Source organism: Dipodomys ordii, unplaced genomic scaffold, assembly GCF_000151885.1.
Source record: "Dipodomys ordii isolate 6190 unplaced genomic scaffold, Dord_2.0 Scaffold8, whole genome shotgun sequence".
Lineage (NCBI taxonomy): Eukaryota > Metazoa > Chordata > Mammalia > Rodentia > Heteromyidae > Dipodomys > Dipodomys ordii.
Genome location: NW_012267224.1, coordinates 27,223,119 through 27,239,895, shown reverse-complemented (window position 1 = coordinate 27,239,895; position 16,777 = coordinate 27,223,119).

The following is a 16,777-nucleotide window of genomic DNA, read 5'->3' as shown; positions in this document are numbered from 1 at the left end:
AAATATGTTTAGAATTTGATATAATTTTATCATCTCCTGCCCCAGGGTCCTAGTCTAAGCTGTCCTACCACCTGATGGGATTACAACAATCTTTGAATTTGTTTTCTTTTCTGCCTTGGTGCTTAAGGTGTATTTTCAAAACAGTGGTTAAGTAATTCCTTCTAATGATGAAGATTTAACAGATGAGTCTCTTGATTGGTTATTGCTCAACCTCTAAGCAAGTGCTTGCCTTGGGGCCTTTCTGCTTCTCCCAGTGGACCTAGCTGCTCTTTCTCATAGGTCTACCTGATTCCCTCCCTTGCTTCTTCTGAGTCTCTGCTCAAAATATACGTTAAAAGAGAAGACCCTAAAAATCCTTCAACATATAAATGTAAGGCAATGTCCGTGATGCCAAGGCTCAGGAAGTCATAGGAAGAATTGACACCTGGGATTGCACAGCAAAAGGGACAATTACCAGAGTGGAGGGACAGCCTACTGAATGGGAGAAACTCTTGGTAGCTACTCATCTGATGGGATTAATGTTCAGAATATATGAAGAGCTCAACATATTAAACACCAAAAGAACAAACAATACAGTCAGTAAAAGGGCAAATGAACGCAGCAGACACTTCTCAAAAGGAAGTACATAAAGACATGCTCAACATCAGGGAAGCACAAATTAGCAAGACATTAAGATTATTCTCGTTAGAATGGCCACTATCAGGAAAACAGCAAGTTCTGGCAAGTACATACAGAAGAAAGAAAATCTTGCACATTGTTGGTGCAAATTAGTCCAGCCAGAATGGAAAACTGTATAGAGGTTCCCCCCATAAAATAAAAATAAACCACCATAGATGATTCAGAACCACTACTTCTGGAATCAAAGTCAATATACAATAGAGTTAGCTGCACACTCATAGTGAAGCACTATTCCAATAGCAAGTGCCCATTAATCAGCTGCCCATTAATGGATATGGATAAAAATGTGATATATATATATGTATATACACAATGGAGTATTATTTAGCCATAAAGAAAAATATCATTTTAAGAAAATGGATTGCATTAGAGAGCAATATGTTAAGTAAAAGACTCAGAAAGACAAACATTCCATGTTTTATCTCATATGCAGAGTCTAGATTAAAAAAAAAGACAAAGTAGCAGAAGGATTATTTGGGAAGGGGAAGGAGACCAACAGGAGAAGATAGGTTAGACAAGAGATGAAAACAGGGTAATCAATATGTACTTAAATAGAAATGTCATAATTAAACCAATTACTTTGTGCAATAAATATCTGCCAATAAAAAATCAAAAAGATATTATAAAACCATACCCCATATTTTTTGCATTTCTCCTTACTTCTCACATAATCTCCCACATTCTGACCCACCTCCCATGTAATCTATAATTATGTGTTTATTGTTTGTCTTTTTGCTAAACCAGATAGTTCAGGAGAATAGACTGGGCTATTTTATTCCCTGGTATATTTCTAGTGCCTGACACATAGGTTCCCCATAAATATTAATGAATGACTCATTCAATAGAAATTCCAGCCATCAATAGAGGAATCATTGTAAGGCAGTAAATGTTCATTCCAAATTATTGACATACACATGAATATTTTGGTCTATTGTTTTTATGATTCCCATTGCAATAATTATATGTGATAGATAGTAGTTTATTATTGTACACAATAATTGAAGTATTGAAGTCCCATTATTTCACCGAGGTTAATGGTAAAACATGCCATTCGTAATGGATAAAACATGAGGAAATGGAACAATTAAAAGGAAGAGTGTGGGAGGTGAGCTTTCCTTCCTATATGACTTACATCATTTAAAGAAGTCATTTCATTAATATGCTTCCTGTTCTCCATATTACATTCAATGCATAGAACACAGAAATTCATTTCCTAAGTTGCATCTACATTTTCCATTTGACATGCAGAAGGTAATTATTTTTGGAGAGAAAACATGGGTCATGTAGACTGCCACACGAAATTGATTAGGCTTAATTAGTGTCTTAGAAAAATATTGACAGAAAGCAATGAAACTATTTTCAGCAATATTTTCAGAAAGCAATGAAAATATTTGTTCCTTGGAATTATCTGGTAGTATTATGCTGTGTTAAACAAAATCTTGTCATTTTATGTCATACGTTATGTTTTCCTAACCAAGGCTAGATAATCCATGTTGTTGGAATTTTTCCTTAACAATGTGTTTAGTTACAAGAGGAATCTGGCATAAAAGCACCACTAACTTTAGCTGTAGTATTTTCTTGAATGTCTTCACATTGTTAGCAGACACCATGAAAAAGGGGACACTCCCTCAGATATAGAACTTAATCAGCAGAAAGAATCTTTTCATCCAACCAATATTTCTACAATGTGCTAAACCCATCCTGAGCATCTGGATGTTCGAAGGATGGGTAGATGGTTCCAGAAGGAGCTCTGCAACAAAACTGCAGTTCATTTTCTTTCAAATATTATTTTACTGACTCAGTGACTGGAGAGGGGGGGGGAGGGGAGGCATTACTGAGTCCAAACATTGGGCTTGTTCTTTGTAGTACAGCTTAGGCATCCCAGGCTCATTCCAAGAGTAGTTACTAACATGCTTAAATGCTGAAGAATTACTCAGTTACAAATATCCCTTAGGATATCCTATGCACTTACATGTTTCCATAATATCTGTCTGTCTTTGTTTCTTTGTTGCCTGCCTACCTGCCTGCCTGTCTGCTTCCCTGCCTTCCTTCCTTCCTTTCTTTCTTTCTTTTTCTTTCTTCCTTCTTTTTTCTTCCTTCCTTCCTTCCTTTCTTCCTTCCTTCTTTCCTTCCTTCCTTCCTTCTTTTCTTCCTTTTCTTTCTCTCTTTCTCCTTTCCTTTCCATTCCTCTGTGTGTGTGTGGGTGTGGGTGTGGGTGTGCGCGCGCGCGTGCGCACACACATGTGTGCTGTTACTGGTGCAGGGCTTGGGCACTCTACTTAGTTTTTTTCACTTAAGGCTGGCAGTCTACCACTTGAGCCACAGTTCTACTTCTGTCTTTTTAGTTAATTGGAGATAAGAGTCTCACAGACTTTTTTGCCCAGGCTTTGAACCTTAATCCTCAGATCTCTGCCTCCTGCATGGCTAGGATTACAGGTGTGAAGCACTGGTGCCCAGCTTTTTAAAAATTTCTTTTCTTTTCTCTTCAGTAGATATCCCTTTTGAATTTTTTCCAATGGCAAAAGCATCTTGGGCATGAGGGAGTGGGTGGTGGTGGTTTCCCTACTTTCCAGAACATCACAGAATCAATTTTCAGATAACCAGAGAAAGGAGGTTTGGATTACATTAGCCAGTCTCATACTTAAAATATGTACATATCATGTGGGGATTTTGCTAAAATGTGAATTGTGACTCCGTAAGCTAGGGGTGAGATCATCAGGGATTCTACACTTCTTGCCAGCTCCCAGGAAATGAATGCTCCGTCTCTGGCCTGTATTCTGAGCAATGGAATGACAATGACATTGGATAATGCTGCTGGATAATAGAAAGATAATGTGAGCCACCTATGAAATTTTCAACTTGTAGTAACACCATGAAAAGGTGAAATAACTACAGTAAAATTATCAAATTAAACTCATGTAGAATAATTGAAAATATATTTACATGTCATCAATATAAACACCATGAATATTTTGCATTCTTCTCTCCATTTTAAATCTTCTACATCTAATGTGTATTTATACTCACATCTCAGTTTGGACCAGCCACATGTCAAGTACTTGACAGCCCTGTGTGTGCTACCCTTTAGTACCACGCAGGGCTAGGCCATCTCTGCTATCATAGGTGAATACTGAGGTTCTCTAGATTCATATATACATTATGGCTTGAATAGACTTCTGCCTCCAGATGGCGCTAATGTTCTGTGTTTTGTTCTTGAAAATAACTGGCTGGCTGGATGGGACTAATTTATTTATACATTAATTCCCATCTTCAATCATTCATTTCAAAATTTTGTTTTTTCATAATCCCTTAATGCTAGGTAAATTATATTCCCTGTAACCTTATTCAATAACTAAAACCTAATAAAATTACTATTAGTTATGCTAAAGTAAATGATAGGAGGGATACTTAAAGTCATTGTTATCTGTTCGTACCAAGGACATGTAAGATTCATCTTTAATTATATAATCTTTTATAGAGAGTTTCATGACCAGCTACTTAAAGAGCAACAGAGGAAATAGGAAATATACTGATGAGCATGTACTGGATTTTAATAACTTTGTGGCACTGTTTATGAGAAGGAAATATTTTTTGACTTTTTACTTATAAATATATACATAAATTTATAAATAAATATGTGCTGATAATGGAGCTTGAATTTAGGATCTCATACTCTAGCTTGGATTTTTTAATTTAAGGCTAGCACTATACCACATGCCATGTCTCCACTGGTTAATTGGAGATAAGAATCTCACAGACTTTTCTGCCTTGGCTGACTTTGAACTGTGATTCTCAGATCTCAGCCTCTTAAGTAGCTAGGATTATTGGTGCAAGACTCTGGTGCCCAGCTGACTTTTTATCTAATACAAGATGAGTGGGTCTTTGCATCGGTGATTTACATATTGCGTTTTCTGGAAGTGAGGAACACAAAAATTAACCTCAACTTCAGCTCTGTGATTTTATGTATGTTCCAGCCATAGAATGTCCAAGAGATTACATTTTTTTCAGTAGAAGAATAATTTTTAATACCAAGACTGAGTTCTTAGAAAGTATGTCTGATGCTCATATTTTCAAAAGCCTGATCCAATTTTTCTGAGACATTAGGAGTGTTGTGAGCAGGTAGTTTACATGAGTTAACTTGCCCCCACAGTAAAGCAATGAGGTGTAGATATTTTTATTATCTCTGCATTTAAGCAAAGGAAATGGATGCTCCAGAGATCAACTCACTTCTCTTGGACACATCCATTAGGAAGGAGGGAGAGTGTGAATTTACACCCAGCTGTTTGACCTGAAAGTTTATTCTCTTATCTACTGTGTACACGGAGGAAGCACTCTGTCATTTAAGTTAAATTTGGCAGTCTCCAAAACGGTGAACAAGAACTGGAGCCTGTGATGTCCACATCTCTAGTGTGCAGCCGAGGGAATGCTGTCTTTCACTGTGGTAGCCATGACTTGCTTCACAAAGCCCAAGGATTCAGCCACTTAGGCACTGCCAGTCAGCTCTCATTTGATTAATGACTCTCTAAATCAAGGCACTTAAACTCTATGTCCATCTATCTATAAAACAGAAGGAGCAGGAAATCTCTTTCATGCTTGTATAGACTGAATTCATGACCAGGTTTCATGACAACTCACTTTACGAATATAAATTCATTACATAGTTAAGTATGCATTCCTGTACACTACCAGTATAAAGTTTTCACTATATATTGGTATGCATGGTTGTCTAACAGTTTTAGTGCTCCTTTTTTTGGCATGTATATTAGACGGATGCCTATTAGATAAGTGTGTGTGTGTGTGTGTCTGGGAGAGAGAGAGAAAGAGAGAAAACTGAACTCAAATCCTCAAATCCTTCTTTTCCCACTCATCGGCTCTGCTACCTTGGTCACCATATGGAATCTTCCTTGGGAGATAAAGTTTTTTCAAGTGAAAAATCAAGTTTGCTGTACATTTTTCCCCTTAAAGATATGCCAAGAATATTAAATGAGATGAGACATACAAAATCTCTAGGATGTATGTAGCCTGCACATAGTTTATACTTGATACCATAGTGAGACCTTAACAAGAAACACCATTACCATACCTGCTTTAGTTGTCAGAGGACTCTAATCATCTAGTGATATATGGAGCTGTAAAGCTGATGCTCCTCCCTAAACACACTCTGCCCCATTAACACTGTCATTCTGAGTTTCTCCATGGATTTAGGCCAAACGCATGACAATTCTGCACCAAACCACTTCATTGCTTTGGGAGTGAAAGCCGGCCTTGTTAGCAATCTCATTGAAAAAGAGCTTATAGAAACTTTGTAGTATTTGAATCCTTAGTTTATGCAAGTTGCTTGGATAAAAAAAAAATCTATCTTTCCTTTCCATCTTTGATACAAAGGATGTCTAATGACTTCAGCATATTATTGGGTTAAGAGACGGCGGAAATTTGACTCTGGGAATGTGATTTTTATGGGTCATGATTTGGATGCATTGCTTAAGGTCCACAGGTGGTAAAATATGTTGTTTCAAAAAATGTCAGCATTTCCTGATAGAAAAATGGTTTTCTGCTTCTTTTATTAAAAAAAGTTTTTAAGCACTTTATTTTTTTTAATTTTTTATTGTAAAGAGGTTTTCTGCTTCTTTTTCTCTCTTCTCCTCTCTTTCCTTAGCTGTGTGTGATAGCATCTGAGAACATACAAGTTTTGAATTTTTTTTACAAGGTTCTTGAAAAACAGTCCAAGTGATTTTTCTGTATCAAATTGTATTTGCTCTTGGCCAGAGATGAAGCCACAGAGACCAAGAGATCACAACCTTCACACAACAGAAGGAGGAAATCTATTGGGATAGATTCACAGGTAGAACTTTATCTCAGAGTGTTCTTACAAAATCTAGAGGATCTCAAATCTGGAGTGTAACAGTTTCTCACTGTTGAGTTTGGAGAAGGAGAAGAAAGTTGGAGTAGGATAACTTTATTAGGGAGAAAGACAAGGCATGATTTTTACCCCTCACCTATCTCCTCCCTTTCCTTCTTCCTTTTGTTCCAATATTGGGTCTTGAACTCAGGGCCTAAGTCTGTCCCTTAGCTTTATTTTGTCGGTTCCGAGCTCAGTGCCTGGGCACTGTCCCTGAGCCTCGTTGTGCTCAAGACTAGCGCTCTACCACTTGAGCCACAGTGTCATTTCTGGATTTTGAGTGGTAATGGTAGATAAGAGACTTGGAGACTTCTCTTCCCAGGTTGGCTTCGAACCACGATCCTCAGATTTCAGCCTCCTGAATAGCTAGAATTATAGGTGTGAGCCACCAGAGCCCAGTTCCCTTACCTTTTGTGCTCAAGGCTGGAGCTGTATTTCATGAGAGACAGCTTTACATCTGGCTTTTTGGTGGTTAACTGGAAATAGGTGTCTTACAGACTTTCCTGCCTGTGGGAGGGGTTAACTTTGAACAATGATCCTTAGATCTCAGTCTTCTGAGTAACTCAGATGACAGACATAAGCCACTGGTACCCAACTTTCTGACAGAAATATCTTTTTCTTTTTTTTTTTTTTTTTGGGTCCGGTAGTGGGGCTTGAACTCTGGGCCTGGGCGCTGTCCCTCAGCTCTTCAGCTCAAGGCTAGCACTCTACCACTCGAGCCACAGAGCCACTTCCGGCTTTTTTCTTTTTGCTTATGTGGTGCTGAGGAATCGAACCCAGGGCCTCAGGCATGCAAGGCAAGCACTCTACCACTGAGCCACCTTCCCAGCCCTGACAGAAATATCTTAACACAGCTGCTAGGGTGATTTAGTCATGATGGTTTTGCATTATGCATGAAGTTGAGCTGAGACACTTGCTGTCATTTCTATGGAGTGGGCTCACAGCAGCTTGTGACCTGTGAAAAACTGGCAGTGAGACTGGGGAACTAGGACCCTCATCTTTCTGCCCCCTACCCACACCACTTGCTCATAGCTTTGAATGACCAGTGGTAGGGGAAAGCCCAGGGGGCTTGGAAGTAGATCAGGTTTTGTAACCCCATTGCAGGAAGCTGATTGCATTCTCGCTTGACTCTGAGGTGACCCTGGCAAGTCCCTTGGCTTCTCAGCCTTAATTTCCTCCTCTGGAAATACAAATATTATCTGCCTTGATAACCTAACAAAGTTGTTGTGAATATCACATGAGGTAATGGAAAAGAAAACACTTAGTAGTTTGCTGAAGGCAGCAAATGTACAGTCATATGATAACAAGAGCCTAGTGTACATTAGTGCAATCATGATGGAAATCAGTATGGTGGTTCTTCAAGGAACTAAAAACAGAACTTCCATAGGCTCCCGCTATACCATTCCTCAGTACAGATCCAAAGGAGTGTAAGCCTGCAAACAATAGAGATATCTGCACAACCCCATTTACAGCAACACTATTTATGTTAGCCAAGACGTGGAACCAACCTAGATGCCCAACAAATAATGACCAGAGAAAGAAAATGCAGCACATAAATACAATGGAGTATTATTCAGCAATGAAGAATCATTCAGTAATGTCATTTGCAGAAAAATAGGTGGAACTGGAGATCATTGCTAAGCAAGATAAGCCAAGCAAGCTCAGAAAGACAAGTATCATGTATTTATGATCATATGTGGAATTTAGATAAAAAATAAAAAAACAACATGACATGATTGTAAAGGGGAACCAACATATGGGAAAGGATGAAAAGAGATAGTGATGGAAGTGGATCATATAGAAGTACATCATATATTATAGATGCACATATTAATATATAATATACAACCACATATTATATTTATATAACATATAATATCAAAATATATGAAATATAATTGTATTAATATGCATGTTATTAAATATATATATATATATATATATATATATATCACAATGAAGCCCACTAAAATCTGTTCAAAAGAAAGTGTGAGGAGAGAGGATGGTCAAGAAAGAGTAATTGCAGATGGGGTGTGTTTGATCAAAGTTCATTATATTTATGTTGTTAATATCACAATATTTCTTTGTGCAATTATATGCTAGTAATTTTTTTTTGGTGTTGGTACTGGGGCTTGAACTCAGGGCCCAGATGCTGTCCCTTAGCTTTTTTGTTCAAGGCTGGCTGGTGCTCTCACTTGAGCCACAGCTCCACTTTGCTTTTGATGGTTAACTGGAGATAGGAGTCTCACAGCCTTTCTTTCCAACACTAGCTTTGAACTGCAATCTTTCAGGTCCCAGTCTTCTAAGTAGCTAGGATGATAGGCCTGGGTCACCAGCGCTCAGTTGCTGGTAAAATGTTTTTTTTTTTAATTTTTTTTTTGGGGGGTCTGGTCGTGGGGCCTGAACTCTGAGCCTGGGCTCTGTCCCTCAGCTCTTCAGCTCAAGGCTAGCGCTCTACCACTTGAGCCACAGCACCACTTCCAGCTTTTTTCTTATGTGGTGCTGAGGAATCGAAACCAGGGCGTCATGCACGCAAGGCAAGCACTCTACCACTGAGCCACCTTCCCAGCCCATAAAATGTTTTAAAAAGAACTTGCTGCATAGTTTTTCACTATTGGATGGAAAGAATATTGGATCAAATATTCTGCATCATTGTGAAAATTGCTTGCTGCTGGTTGCTCCTTGTTTCCTTTTCTGCTTTGCAGTTTACTTAATAAGATTCTAAACGTTAAACAGTGATTGAAATGGTTTGCTTCAAAGCAAATGCTTTCCTGCTGTTGTATAGAATGTGATTTCTGAAATCCTAGCTTTCTGAGCTCAGTTTGGGGTTCCTGGAAGTGTTTTTTTTTAATTAAATGAAAGTTACTGTAGTAAGAACATTTAACATAAGACCTGCCCTGTTAGCATACTTTTAAGTATAAACTACAGTATTAATGATAAGCACAGTTAGTTGCAAGTAGATTACTAGAACTTATTTATATGTAACTTCTAGGAATCTGGCTGTTTTAAACAGTCATATTCTCATGGAAGAAATTCTTGCCCTTCTGTGGCTAGCGGATGTCACTTACCATATTTTAAAAATAGTTATTTCCCAACACAAATTAATATTTCTTTCTTTTTTTCCCCATCCCTGGGGCTTGAACTCAAGACCTGGGCACTGTCCCTGAGCTTTTCCTCAAGGCTAGCACTCTACCATGTGAGTCACAGCACTGCTTTTGGATTTTTGTTGTTTATGTGGTACTGAGGATGCTTCATGCATGCTGGGCAAGCACTCTACCAGTAAGATACATTCCCAGCCTCATGAATTGATATATCAAGTGCATCATATTGCTGGATTACTTGGCTTGGAGCTGCGGTTTCTTGGCTGATTTGGACTCAAGCGGTGCCATAAGAGTGGATTTGGTTGCATGAGTTAGGAGCTGGCTTCAGGTCCGCTGGTGAAGGTTCTTGTTTTGTTAATCATTTTGGCAGTGTCATCTAGGGAGGACTAAACATTCTAGTTCCAAGTCATTTGTGCTGGGATTCTAGCCTCCCAAAGGAAGCTCCAAGTTGTAGGTGAGGGGTTGGCATGGTAGGACAAGGGTTATTGGCTGCCTGCAGATCAACCCTGGCAGTGGCCATGGAAGGGCTTCCCTACACCTATACAGGTGGGTATAAAAGGAGGCAACACATACAGCAGAGAAGCAAGGAAAGAAATTGAAAGGGATGAGGAGGGTAAGGTGCTCAGTGTATTGAAGTTCAGTGTCAATGACGGGCTGTCTGCCCAAGGAAGGCTACTTAAACCTTTACTTAAGTATGGTTGGGCTGTAGCATGTACGCCATGCCATAGACCCTGCTCTTTTTTCTTTAGTTTATTTTTCAGATAGGATCTTGTGCTTTTGCTCAGCTGACCTTGGACCGTGATCCAAGGTCATGATAGTGAGTTACAGAAGTGAACCACACTCCTAGGCCCTCTTTACTTTCTACACTTTATTTTTATTTCTTGTTGGGAAATGGAAAATGTAAGGATTAAAATAACATTTTAGAAGCATTTTATAAATTATGTGATGTATATAACTATCATTCTATCTTTTGGAAGAGCTCAGATCTTTAAAGAAATGTCAGTAGTAGCAGTTTCCCTTATAAGTAGATATTCATTCAAAACTATACAGGGAGTGGTCATAGATAAATAGTGGTATATTTAACACACAGGGATTCAAGGACATGAACACAATAATAACTGCATTACAAAGTTATGTGTGCCTTACTATGTACTGTATGTAAGGACAAAATATGCTCCTTTCAGACACATCTACAAAAAGCTCATTAATGGAATGGAAATGGAGAAGGAATGTATCCCCAAAGAAAAATAAGGGCTGTTGTCACAAGGAAGGGAAGTGGGTATTGAGTAGCAAGATAAAGAAAGCTGAATCAAAACCACAAATCCACAAATGTCTAGTATATTGGCTTTGTGAACAGATAGTTTGACAACGCTTCTACTGATACAGAGGCAGAGGAAGAGAGTTGCTGTGTGGTACGAGGAAGGATTGCAGTGGGGGAAGGAGTCTGGTGAGGAGCGTCCGAGAGAGATTTGGAAGAGGCCTAGTGGGAATTTAAGGGCTGTGTTCTGTGTGAGGTGATCCTTCCATGGGACTCCATGAATATTCAATACATCTGGAAAAATTAACAGTGTACTTCCTTGGACCAATCAGCTTTCTTATTGAAATGGTGAAGGGTTAGAATTTGTGATTTGACCAAAATAGAGTCAGCTTTTCTAAGGAAGCGGAGAGAGAGATGTGGGTTCCATGTAAATGAAGCCTAAGACCCTGTTTTCAAAGAGATAGGAGTGCTCCCCTGAGATAAACAATAAGAAGATGCTTTGTAGAGGGATCAGTTCCTGGCGCCATCCTCGTGCTATTGTTTGGACTCTCCTCATGAATTTATATCCATGGAGGTCTACTAGCTTCCTCTGTGTTGCCTCCAGACCCTGCTGATCAGCAGGAAATCTGTTCACAATGTTGATACATTGCTGAAGCCCATCTTCCTATCAAGGAATCTTCAGAGCACATCCCAGCAGATGCTAAGACATCTTGGCAAATGATGCCTCCAGTTGTGGTTTATCATAGAGATAATAATAATGCTAGGGGTATAATGGTACTTCCACAGGTCAGTCACACTTTGACTTCTTACATTACCTTTCATACAGGGCCCTTTTGTCTTAGATACATCACAGGCACGGTTCTATCTACTAACCTGAACTTGTTTGAAAAATGTGCATATGTATCTGTGATGTACCTGTCATGTTATCCCACAAAGAGGGTCTGGGACCCTCAGCAAATTCACACAGTGATCATGATCCCCCCTCCCACCCAAAGGTAAGTACTACTGACTCAGTGTTTTGAGTAATAAAGTTTTATTGAAAGATGAGTGAGAGTTCTAATCCTTCTCTGTTGTCAGCTCACTTACACTGGCTCCTCTTTGAAGCTCAGCTGGGACACTGATCCATTCACTGTAGGCAAAAGCAAAACATATCTGAATGATGGTACTTGTTTTTTTAAAAAGAAAAAAAAAGCTCAGAGCCAGGTGCCAGTTATAGGTTCACACCTGTAATCCTAGCTACTCAAGAGGCTGAGGTCCAAAAGATCAAATTTTGAAGATAGCCTGGGCAGAATAGTCTGTGATGTTCTATCTTCAATTAACCAGCGAAAAACTAGTCTAGTGGTATGGCTCAGGAGGTAGAGCATCAGCTGAGTAAATGTGAAACACTGAGTTCAACTACCAGTACCAACACAGACACAAGGAAGCTTATCTTTTGTATATTTTCTTAATCTTTTAAAATATTTTAATTACTTTTTGGATTTTTAAAATTATCTTTAAGTAGTTATACAAATGAATTGCCATTTAGTAAAGCAGTTTGCTTATATATCTTGATCAATGTATATATATGTTTTGACAATCATATGACTTTTAGAAAATTACCCAAAAATTTTCTGAAAAAAATTTGGCATCCTAGACAGGGGTCAGATCTACTAAGTTATTCTTCTGTGACTTTTAGAAAACATTTCTTCATCTCTCTAAGTCTGTCTTCTCATTAGTAAAATTAAAATAGTAAATTATAAATTTATAGCATTTGAGGATTAAATGAGAAAATGTATAATAAATGCTTAGTCTAGTGCCTAGCATTTGGCAAGTGCTTAATATATGATAGCATTTCATCAAGACTATTATTTTTTTTGGGGGTCCGGTCATGGGGCCTGAACTCTAGGCCTGGGCGCTGTCCCTCAGCTCTTCAGCTCAAGGCTAGTGCTCTACCACTTGAGCCATAGCACCACTTCCGGCTTTTTTTCTTTTAGCATATGTGGTGCTGAGGAATCGAACCCAGGGCCTCATGCATGCAAGGCAAGCACTCTACCACTGAGCCACTTTCCCAGCCCAAGACTATTATTTTCTAATTTCATTTGTTTTTTACATTGAGATTATATTGTTTACAGTTTTATGTTTCAGTGTTTTTTCTTTTCATTTAATAATTCTCTATATTACATTCTCTTTATAAATATTAATTCCAGTATATCAAACACAGGGAGCAACTTCAGTGTACTTGAAAATCTCATAATTATTGGAAATTGAGGGTGTTTTTGAAAATTTAATTTTATTGTCAAGGTGATGTACAGAGGTGTTATAGTTACATGCATTTCTTGTCTAACATTGGTCCCCCCCACACCCTTGCTTTTCTCCCACTATGTTGCCATAAACAACTTTGGATTTGTTGGTATCTCAACAGCCAAATCAGATTATTCTACTAACATATTTTAGGAAACTATGCTTTTGGGACCCATTTGTTTCTATAAAGCAATGGAGATTTTTTTTGCAGTGGATATTTGTGACGGCTCAAAACAACAGGAAGGAAAAAAAAGTGGGAGGGTCCAGAAAAACAAGAGAGATTGCTTTAGTCATATAAGGATATGAACTTGCCAGCTAAAACAGATATCCCTCAAATATAATGAATCAAATAAATTAATTTATCTTTATTTCTCAGGTAACAGTTCTAGTGTAACTGTCCTAGATTTGGGGACCCAAATCTGTCCACCTTTAGCAAGCTATTTACACTTAATTTGCTAGAAAATGACCATAAGGCCACACCCAACTGCAAAGGACACTGGGAGGTGTAGTTTCCATTTTGGATAGACATTCTTATATCTAGAAAAGCATCAAAGGCTCATTACTATGGCAGGAGAGGAGAGCATAGATTGAAGAACAGTTAGCTGGCTCTGCCACAGAGGCTTTTACTATTATAAATAAACCTGGGAAGATTCAAAGTGGTAGAGTATGGGATTAAGAAGAGGAGGATTAAGAAGAGTGCTAGCAGAGCAATGTGTGTATCTGGTGAGTAAACTACATGCACACTGTGTATCTCTCCTTATTTAGATTTAATTTCTGTCCTAAAGTAATACTTGGCCACCATTCATCTGCTCTTTCATGTCCATTCCTTGGTACCACTTTTCTACCCACAATATTCTTTTGTTTTAATGATGTCTGTTTTCATTCCACAAGCATTCAGAAAAGTACTGTGGAGACCAGATTATAGCTCCTTCCACCGAGGGTTGATAGGATTAAAGTACGATGGCTAAGATAGGCATATAGATCATGGAATAGCGTTAGTCATTCATATTCGGATAGAAGTCTGTACAAGGTGTCTTATGGGGGTTCCAGTCAAAGAAGTCTTCGAAGTAGAAGAAATGAGGAATGGTCTAGAAAGATTTCATAGGAAAGGAGTACTAGACTGAATCTTGAAGAGTGAGAAGATGCTTCTGCCCTTCCAGATGTGGTGAGAAGGACAAACAGAATTAAAGGTGGCACATTATCTCTCTGTGTGAATCATAGCATAATAGCAGGTCAATTTAAATCGAGTTAGATTTGAAAAGCAAGTTTATTGGATTCCATAACTGAAAAGTATGAAGGTGTGAGAGATGCAGACTCTGCTTCAGGATTAGATAATTTAGATATTCAGTGGATACTGTCAGGCTCTGGTTTCCTGTCTTATCCTAGCTTTTTCTTTTCTGGTGGGGTTATTTTCAGTAGGATTTTCCTGTGAGATGACATAAATACTCAAGTTTGATACAGTCTCTGAGACAGCTAAGAACATAGTTATAATAACTTCCAGAACAGGCATTATTTAGAGAATTGCTAGGAATGGATAGAGCAAGAGACGAGATGAAATTGGGCTTAATCTGGTGGAATTTCTAGTGTCGCTGAAGGGCTTTGGTCAGAAATAACATAGTTTTGTTTTGATGTATTATTGTCAACAGTGAGTATTTAGTTTATATTAGGGTTCACTCTTGGTATTATATGTTCTACACTGTTTAGGAATGGATAATACTAGTGTCTACTAGTACAGTGTCTTATAGAATAGTTTCATGGTACTAAAAATCTCCAGAATCCACCTGCTTATCTGTCCTTCCCTCCCAACTGTTGGCAACCATTAGTTTTTTTAAACTTCCTTCCTAGTTTTGCTTTTCTACAATGTTTTGTTTTTATTTTTATTTATTTATTTATTTATTTATTTATTTGGTCTGGTCGTGTGGCCTGAACTCTGGGCCTGGGCGCTGTCCCTCAGCTCTTCAGCTCAAAGCTAGCACTCTACCACTTGAGCCACAGTGCCACTTCCAGTTTTTTCTTATGTGGTGCTGAGGAATCGAACCCAGGGCCTCAGGCATGCAAAGCAAGTGCTCTATCACTGAGCCACCTCCCAGCCCCTTTCTACAGTGTTATAGTGGAATGTTAGACATAGATATTGTAAGGGGCTTTCTCAGATTGACTTCCACTTGATCAATATGCCTCTAGAGTTCTTTCAGATCTTCTCATGGCTCCCGAGTTCATTTCTGTTTTTATTGCTCAATAATATTCCATTATATGGATGTACCACAGTGTGTTTATCCATTCACCTAGTAAAGGACATTATGGTTGCTTCCACATATTGACAACTTTGAATAAAGCTGATATAAATATTTAGACACAGGGTTTTGTATGCACATAAGCTTTCGACTCATTTGGGTAAATACCAAAAGGTAGAATTTCTGGATCAAATATGGTCCTTGGCATGCCCCTTCTTTTTTTCTTCAGCGATCCTTCTCATTTATTCATTGACTTGATTTTTCAAAGGAGCTCTCAGAGATAAGTGAGGTATATTCTCACTCTATGGAAGCAAGCCCAAGGCTCTAGGAATGTGAGTAAACACTCAAGTTCATGTGGCTGGGGACCTCAGCTCTCAATCCCCTCTGCCTCTTCCCATGGTCCAAACCTCACAATAAAGCCAGAATGTAGCAAGAATAACTTCCTAGATCTCAGGCCAAGCCCTTCTAACAATAAGGCCAGACCATTCTCACTAAAATGGGGATGTAGTAAGGTTCTTTCAGTGTCTTCCTGGACCCACACCCAGAGTCTGTCTTCCAGACATCCTCTGGCTTGCTCCCGGGGATCAAAAGCATCTTTGCTTTCACCATGGAAATTGCCCAGTGCCTGGCTAGATAATTCAATGAAGTCATTCCAGTAATTGTTATTATAAATGACTCAGCGTGTGCCACCACTCCAAGATAAAAATGTACATTTCATTGTAGCTTTTGATGTATTATCTCAAAAAAATGTGTGGGAATTTTTAACATCTGGAAATATTTCTCTAACAGTGCCTCACACGTAGCTTAGATTCAATGTCCTGCCCACAGGTAAGGATGCCTGTTCTTTCATTTCATGCCAAGATGCAGAGGTTAGCTTATCTCTGTGGAGAGAGAATACTGGACCAATGGATGAAAGTCTAGCTATACTTTTTTTTCTAGAAGCTTCCCTTTAATGTTTCTAGCGGTAATATTTATTATCTCTTCAAGTTAACTACCCTCAGTGAAATAGATACTCATGTTATTGTGCCAGTGGTGGTATGATAAAAGGGTAGTCTCTTCTCTTTACCCTCCAATAAAAAGTCAACCTCAATTCAAAGTGCACTAGTTATGCAAAGGCAGGTGCATGACAAATTTCTTCCAACCAGATTTCTTTCTTTTGTAGAAACTCTATAGCTGCCACTTAGGAAAACTTCTTCTAAGTGCTTAGACACAAGGTCAAACTTTTTTGTTTTGTTTGGTTCCAGGATTGTGACTTGATCTCATGGCTTGTCCTTTAGCCCATGGATGATGCGCTATTATTTGATCCACAGCCATATGTCTGCCTTTTTGA